The sequence below is a fragment of the Aulonocara stuartgranti genome (assembly GCF_965226115.1).
Source record: "Aulonocara stuartgranti genome assembly, chromosome: 2".
Lineage (NCBI taxonomy): Eukaryota > Metazoa > Chordata > Actinopteri > Cichliformes > Cichlidae > Aulonocara > Aulonocara stuartgranti.
The window spans coordinates 27841328-27848718 of record NC_138940.1 but is presented as its reverse complement, the minus strand read 5'-3'; the positions used below and the strand labels follow the sequence as shown (position 1 = coordinate 27848718).

The window sequence follows — 7391 nt, the reverse complement described above, 5'->3', positions numbered from 1 at the left end:
AAAACCAGTGTAGACATTATGTAAGCAAGAAAATGTGTAGTATTTTACTCACCCACATACGTAAACATGTTTGATTGTATTACTTACCATGTAATACTTTTTGTTTTTTTATGTTAGAGCTTGTCTCAAAACTCTGCTTATTTAAGCGTCTGCACAATATGACAAGCATTAAGGCTTTCTTTGCTTTTGTGTCTCTCAACAGGTACAGTACACACACAAAACAGCCCCAGCACTCGTGTGTGCGTGTGTGTGTTTGTGGCAGATCCCTGCTTAAAAAAAGAAACTCCTACCCATCAGTAAGCATTCAGAGATCGTAAGTACACCTTCTACCCTACCTTCAATTTTCTCTGACTTAATGTGCCAAAGCTGTATATGTATATACGGCTCCCAAGTTAATATCACACTGTGCGACTGTTGATATAGTACAAAAAGATAAAAGTAATTCAAACTAAAAGGCCTATTAGACAGAGCATGAATCTTGTGGAAAAAAAGAAGATTTCTAACTCCTTCCCTTTGAGTTTGACCCAACAAAAGCGTATAAATCCTAGTCTTACAAAAATGAATCTCTAAATCCTTTATCAATGAGCCACAGGCAAAAGCTATTGAGTTAAATTTTGCTTAAATACATCTGCGTCTTCCTCACTGAATGATTGCGCTGTAACAAGCCATTTAAAACGAGTCGTGCATAATCGTTCTCAATTCTTTAGCCTCTAACCTTCTCAGTCTCTGTGTCTTTCTTCAGAAACATAACCTATATATATTCTGTCAGGAGGTTGCGAACCCTGTCTTGGCGGGACTCCTGTGTTGCTATGATATTGCAGTAATGCTGTGCTCGCACGTACAGAGGCGTTTTGTGTGTGTGTCTGTGTGTCCTCTGCAGCTTTTGCTCACATCTGCAATTCTGCATTGATTCCATGCCAGTGAGCAGAGAGCTGATGCAGAGTGGGAAGGGGGGGTGTCTGTGTTATAGCCAGGTACATCAGCTAGCGGCTATTGCCATGGTCGAATGTGCTTGAGGGAGTTTAATAATGCTGCAGTGTGAAAAGTCTGCAGGCAATACAGTAATGAAATTTGCTGCAGTCATAAGACATTGTGTTGAAATGTACTGTATATGTTACATACACATGTCACAAAATTTATTTATTTTTCATCGTTTATCACTTTGAGACTGAAATATCTCAGACTAGGATTTTTAGGCATTACAGAATAGTGTAACAAACATGATTATTTTTCATAAAGGAAACACTCGCCCCCAGTTGGACATTTTCCCTAATTAGCATATGAAATATTCAAAACATGTTGTTTATCCTCAGAGCGCTTTAGGATATAAAAAAACAACAACTCATAGGCCACTTATTGTCTTCGAAAGGTGGCCTTTTATGCTTGTCAGACCTCCTCTGTGCCGAAACCCTGCCGTGTATTTTATCACCTCTTTTTGTTACGGGTTGGTGGTCAGAGACAACTTAAACGAAAAAAGTTTGCAGAGTGTCTCACGAATCAGCTGATAGTGGTCCGCGTGAGTCTGTGAGAGATGTTAGGGATGTAAACTTGCAACCCCCCTCCAAATCGAGCATTTTCATTCCAAATGCAACGTGACGGATTTATGTGTAAAATGTCGTTTCGACCCCGCTACAGAATTTCATCTTTGTTCCTGTGTGTCCTGCCAGTTTTCATCCAGTCTCGGTGTACAATGCAGAGCTTTGCTAAGCCAATAACTGCGAGTCTGCAGCCATGTTTGCAGCTCAGTGAGGCTGCACTTACGCACAGTGGTGCTTTCACAATGCTAATGTCACCATGCTAACTTGCTCATAATGATGATGCTGAAATGGCGGGTATAAATCATGGTGTTCAGCAGCCCATTTAGCATGTCAGCCAGCTAACGTTGCAAGCAAAAGCACTTAACATAAGGGCCATGGCAATTTGGTTTATAAAACGTATTAGACAAATTTAAAATTTAAGCTAGTGATGCCGTTAGCTGATCATCCAATGTACTGTAATGACATCTATTAAATGGGAAGCACAAAAATTAAACCTATCTCATGGTTGTGGTCAGGTATTAGTCTGCACCAAACTACTAGACTGAACAGCACACAGACTGACCAATCGACATGCTGCTAGCGTGACCAAAAAGTTTCATTTCATCAAATCTGTAAACACATTTGACACTTTTGTTCAGTTTGACAGCTGCATGTAGTTGTACCCCACAAATAAAGTGGTGCTCCTGAATGGTGTTACTCCCAGCAAAGAGAGGCCAGTGTCCTTTTCCACTTCACAGAGATTTGAACAAACTGTGATGAGTGGAGAAGGCCACAGTGGACCTGACTTGCCGGGGACAGAAAACATAAAATCATCCTCTGTGAGGGTGGATACAAACTACAACTCAACCATATGGAAGGTATAACTATCAAAGGCAGGAGGGAAAGGAGTCTGTTTTTCTGCATCCGTGCATTATATACATGGTGATGTTTTTCCCTAGGAGACTCCAGTGTAAGCTTTTAAGATAGGGCAAGGCCATTCGAAACCATATAGTGGAAAAAAAACTAGCTCAGACTGACAGATCAGATAGCGATTAAGTCTGAGATGCAGTTAAGCCACAGTCACATCACCAGAAATGCTTCATAGACACTTAATATAGCAGTGTAGCTTAGCTGGATTTTATTGGACTCTCTCCTCACACTTTCTGCATCAAATTTCTCCTTACATGATTTTTAGGCCGATACTGATTGTGGGATAAATGAAGGATTTATCTCCAAACCCTCCTGAAATATAGTGACAGTAGAAGGTAATAGGCACTAAATAGGACACCACAGAGACATCAAACCATTTGAACCATCCAGAGGCAGGTTAGAGACCTGTGCTTGTAGCCTGTATCAAATCTTTTCCAAAGGTTTTCATCAAAGACAGATGTACTTTAATACAGTGAAGCTGCCGTTTGAATCCTAGTTTCAAACACCAGTCCGCTTCGGTTAAGAGGTCTCTTTTACTCTTTTGGTACATTGCTACTGACACGGGAGCTGGCCCAATTCAATGGCTGTATTGATAAAATTGATTAAATGACAGTCTGCCATGTGAGCTTACTGCAGGGTTCTCTCTATCTGACAACCCATGCACTGCTCAAGGACCCCGCTCAAATTTCTCTCCAGTGTCTTTGTTCACATGTCATCAGGGGGCAACATTAGCAGGTAAACTCATCAAAGGCCAGACTGGATTTCCTAGGGGTGCAGCACTTACCAGTTGAAAACCAGCACACAGATCTTCAGCCTATTCTGTTTTTGATGCTGTGACCCTAAAGTCACTCCATCTCTGCCCTCTCTCCTGCATCTCCCACACTCGACTTCTCCATCATTTCTGGCTACAACTCTCTCTTTCTTCTTTCGTTTGTGTATACTCTGGATTCAACTTGTTTTCGCAGTTGAATGCTCTAAGATGTTGAGCTCAGAGCAGCCATCAAACACTGCAAATTTCCTTATGTCTGGTCCCTCGAGCTGGGAGGCTCTGAGAGTCCTCTGATGTCTCTTCTCCTTCTGTTTAGACAAACAGATGCCAACATTTTTGGGAAGCTAACAAGGCTAGGCTTGTGCTAACATGTTGATAGAAAAAGAAAAGAACTGCGGTAAAGCAGAGACTGCTGCTTCTAATTGAAGCTAAACTATTGTAATCGGCCAATCACAGGCAGACTGTCTTTTCTTTTTGCAAAGTTCACTATTTAAACCAAGTTTTATCTCTTCTAAATAATAGCGGAACTTTTAGAAGCAGGGTGTACTTCTTAGTCTGTGTGTGTGTGTGTGTGTGTGTGTGTGTGTGTGTGTGTGTGTGTGTGTGTGTGTGTGTGTGTGTGTGTGTCCTACACGTGTACACGGCTAGGCGTGATCATCTCTATGCTCGTCTACATGGTCCTCATGTTCTGTCACAACACTATCTGACAATGAGCAGCTCTGTCACACTGTGTGACACAGCGCTCCAATTAATCACGGAGAAGGACCACTAATGAAGTCATTATGTATTCTGAGAGTTTCATCTTGACATCTACTTTTCCCAGTGAAGAAACGACTGCTGCAGAATTACACATTAAAAAGCTTAAAGGCACGGCGATAATGGATTAGGAAAAATGGAGTTTGACAAGTGAAATGTAACTGAACAGAACAAAACAGGGTATGATTTAGTCCGTCTCTGAAAGTGTTTATGTGGGCTATCTCCTTTTTTTCTACCGGTGCTGTTATTTTGTTTTCTTGTCTCCAGATTTTTCTAATGCCTTTATAAATATTTTAATGAGTCCAGGAACACAGACCCGATGCCCCTCTGATCTCAGAAAGGGACATCACATTCATCGTAAAAAATCTATTCATCAGTACAGTTACAATCAAAGAATACAGTCTGCCCAGGGTGTGAGTAAGACTTGTTTTAGCGCTGTATGTGTTGTAAAATAATAACATCCTTAAAAACAGAGAATAACAAGAGCATTCAGAGAGCGCAACTCCCCCTGAAGGGCGAGGACTAAATTGAAACTTTGATGTTTTATGACATTTTTATTACAACATGCTGACGTCAGACTGTTTTTTTGGAACTCCCCAATAGTGACGTCTACATTGTTATCATAGATCATTTATGCTGATGTTAGCATTGTTAATAAGGAAATCTAGTGTGGTATATTGTTCTTTTTGTGTCATTGTTAAATTACATCTTGATGTATGTGTAGCTCAAACAATAAAAATGTCCCCCAATAACTAATATATTGCTATAACGTTTAGAGATGATCCAATGGAAACTAATTTTTCGAATTCGTGTGACCCTGATCTTTGACCTTTGACCTTGAAGAATTACATTATACACTGATGTTTTTTATTATCTTAAATGTATGATTGGAGCAGTATGAGGATTTTATAAGCTGTAAACACTTGAAATCTTAAGAAATATTCATTGAGTGAGAAAACTTGATGACATCACTATGGCTACGTTCACACTGCAGGTCTTGATGCTCAATTCCGATTTTTTTGATCAAATCAGATTTTTTTGTCTGCCTGTTCACACTACAAATAAAATGCAACAGCAAACGCGCTCTAGTGTGAACGCTCAAAGCGGCCCGCATGCGCAAAAGAAGACTTCACACACAACGCGCTCTGTTTAGACCCAGAGCAAACAGTATTGTTTGACTGATGACCCTTAATATAAAGACTTCGGACTTTACATTTCCCAATTTTTTCTTTAAGTTATTTTGTTATTTACATAATAATGTAAATAACCTAATAATGATCCTTATTGCTGTTTTAGAGAGGAGCGGTGCTTCAAAGGATAGTTGCAGATTTCTGTCAGAATCTGCAGATTATTGTATTGTATCTTTATTTGTTTCAGACATATAAAACAAAAAACAATATATACACACTACATATATTTTCATTTACAGATACGAATATATATGTAGATATACACACACACACACGTATGTGTTCAGATAAACAAAAAATATATAATGAAATAAAACAAAATCGTACAAATAAAATGTTCACGTTTCTCCAACATTGTCTTCCCAACAGTTTCACTGATATCTACACGGGATGGCCAGAGAAGCGTTCGCGATGTCTTCTCTGGCGCTGATAATTGGCGTCTGTCTTGTGTCGGTGACGTAAAAGACGGATTTAATGCGACCTGACCGTTCACACAGCAGTCGCTTTCTGAAACATCGGATATGTATCGGATTCAGTACCACATACGAAAGTGACCCAGATCGGATTTGAAAATATCGGATTTGTGCCGTTCACACTGTCACACCATGATCGGATATGGGTCGCATAGGGTCAAAAAAATCGGATTTGATGCGCTTTCGCCTGCAGTGTGAACGTAGCCTTTGACATTGCAGGGCTTTGTATCAAAAAAAGAAAAACAGTGCTGTATAAAGCTCTCTCTGTGGCCTTTCACATGACATATTACTTGAGATGGTTTCTTGATTTTTTTTTCCAGAATCAGAATACTTTATTAATCCCGAAGGAAATTAGGGTTACAGCGGGCAGCACGCTAATGGCGCATGCGCACTTACAAAGGAACCTTCTGACCAACTTTACACAAACATCACATTGGGGAGACATGTCAGAAAGGTAGGCTGATAGGAAAAAAAATCAACGAAAATACATAGCATGAGGTAAGAGGAGGAGAAAAAAAAACTCCACTCAGACTGAGCTCCTAGTGGGAGAACAGTTTGATAACAGAAAAAAAACCACCTCAGCACAAAAAGCACATGACTATCAATACACCATAGAAACACAAGACAAGCAACAGGGGCGGGTAAAGGGTAAGAGAGAGCCGGTGTTGACAGCGCATCCGGGCCTGCAGCATGTCTGCGCTGGTCCAGTCGACTGCACAAGCGTTGAAGGCGTTTCGAAAGGGAGGGGGGATCAGTGTGTGCATATCAGTGTGTATGTGTGTGTCCAGAGTTCAGCTGAGACAGTATCCTTTGCCCTGCCAGGCTAAGTAAACAGTCTTCCAGCCAACCCAGGTGGCCTTGCATGGAATGGGGGGAACAGTCTAAACACAGTCGTTATCAGGGTGTTTTGTTCAGCTCCAGCCTTGAGGCTGCAGCTGACGCCGAAGGGGACTCCGCATGAAGTGATGATGGTTTTTACTTTAGTGCGAACAACTCATATGAATTTCAAAGCTGTTCTAACAGTCCAACACTGGTCTCTCAATCTCCCGTTGGAGAGCCCTGAGCTTTCTATGATGTTATCCAAACTTACGTTCCGTGATGTTGTCGTTCTTTTTGCTCAAAGAGCAGGTTCTGAGAACTCACGACCGCAGTGCACTTCCCCAAGATGTGATCGAATTTGCACTCAAAGGTGTTATTCGAGCTAGCCCCTCCAGATGTAATCCAGTTTTTCACTCAGAGGTCTTGTTCTGAGTATTCACGGCAGTCGTGCGTTCTCCAAGATCTTCTCCGTGCTGCACTCAATGAGCCCATTTTGAGAAACTCACGCCTCGTCCCATCATTTCAATCCCAGCGGGCAGCCTTGTGGGGGTTTGAACAGAAGTAAAAAGTAAGTAAAAACACAAGACAAGGACATAAGAAGCTAAGCAGGGAAGATAAGGGCAGGAGAGGAGAAAAGTGCGACCGCCTTCGCTGAGAGCCAAAAGGGTTTCAAGGTCAGCTTTGACTTTGGGTGCTAACAATAAAGGTCAAGGTCAAATGCTTAGTCAACCAAGGTACTCTTGTCACTCAAGGCCTACTATATTGTTGTGAAATTGAAGAGGATCCGCAAAAAATTGTGGGTGATATAAAGGTTGTACTGATTTTCCCATTTGCTGTGAGTTTGACCCGATTGTCATCAAAATGTCCAGGAATCTATCCCCATTGCTCAATATTTTTTGACACTAAGCAGAATAATCTCTATCAGATGAATCACTTT

At 41.1% G+C, this 7391-nt stretch overlaps 1 protein-coding gene across 1 annotated transcript in view; it reads left to right on the top strand.

Annotated features, from left to right (window-relative positions):
* The first annotated feature begins 254 nt into the window (after nt 1–254).
* Nucleotides 255–7391, top strand: part of frmpd3 (FERM and PDZ domain containing 3) — a 49362-nt gene continuing 42225 nt past the window's right edge. The window contains exon 1 of the mRNA XM_082549938.1: nt 255–313. The gene's annotated coding sequence lies outside the window, so the exon portion shown is untranslated. The remainder of the gene's footprint in view (nt 314–7391) is intronic.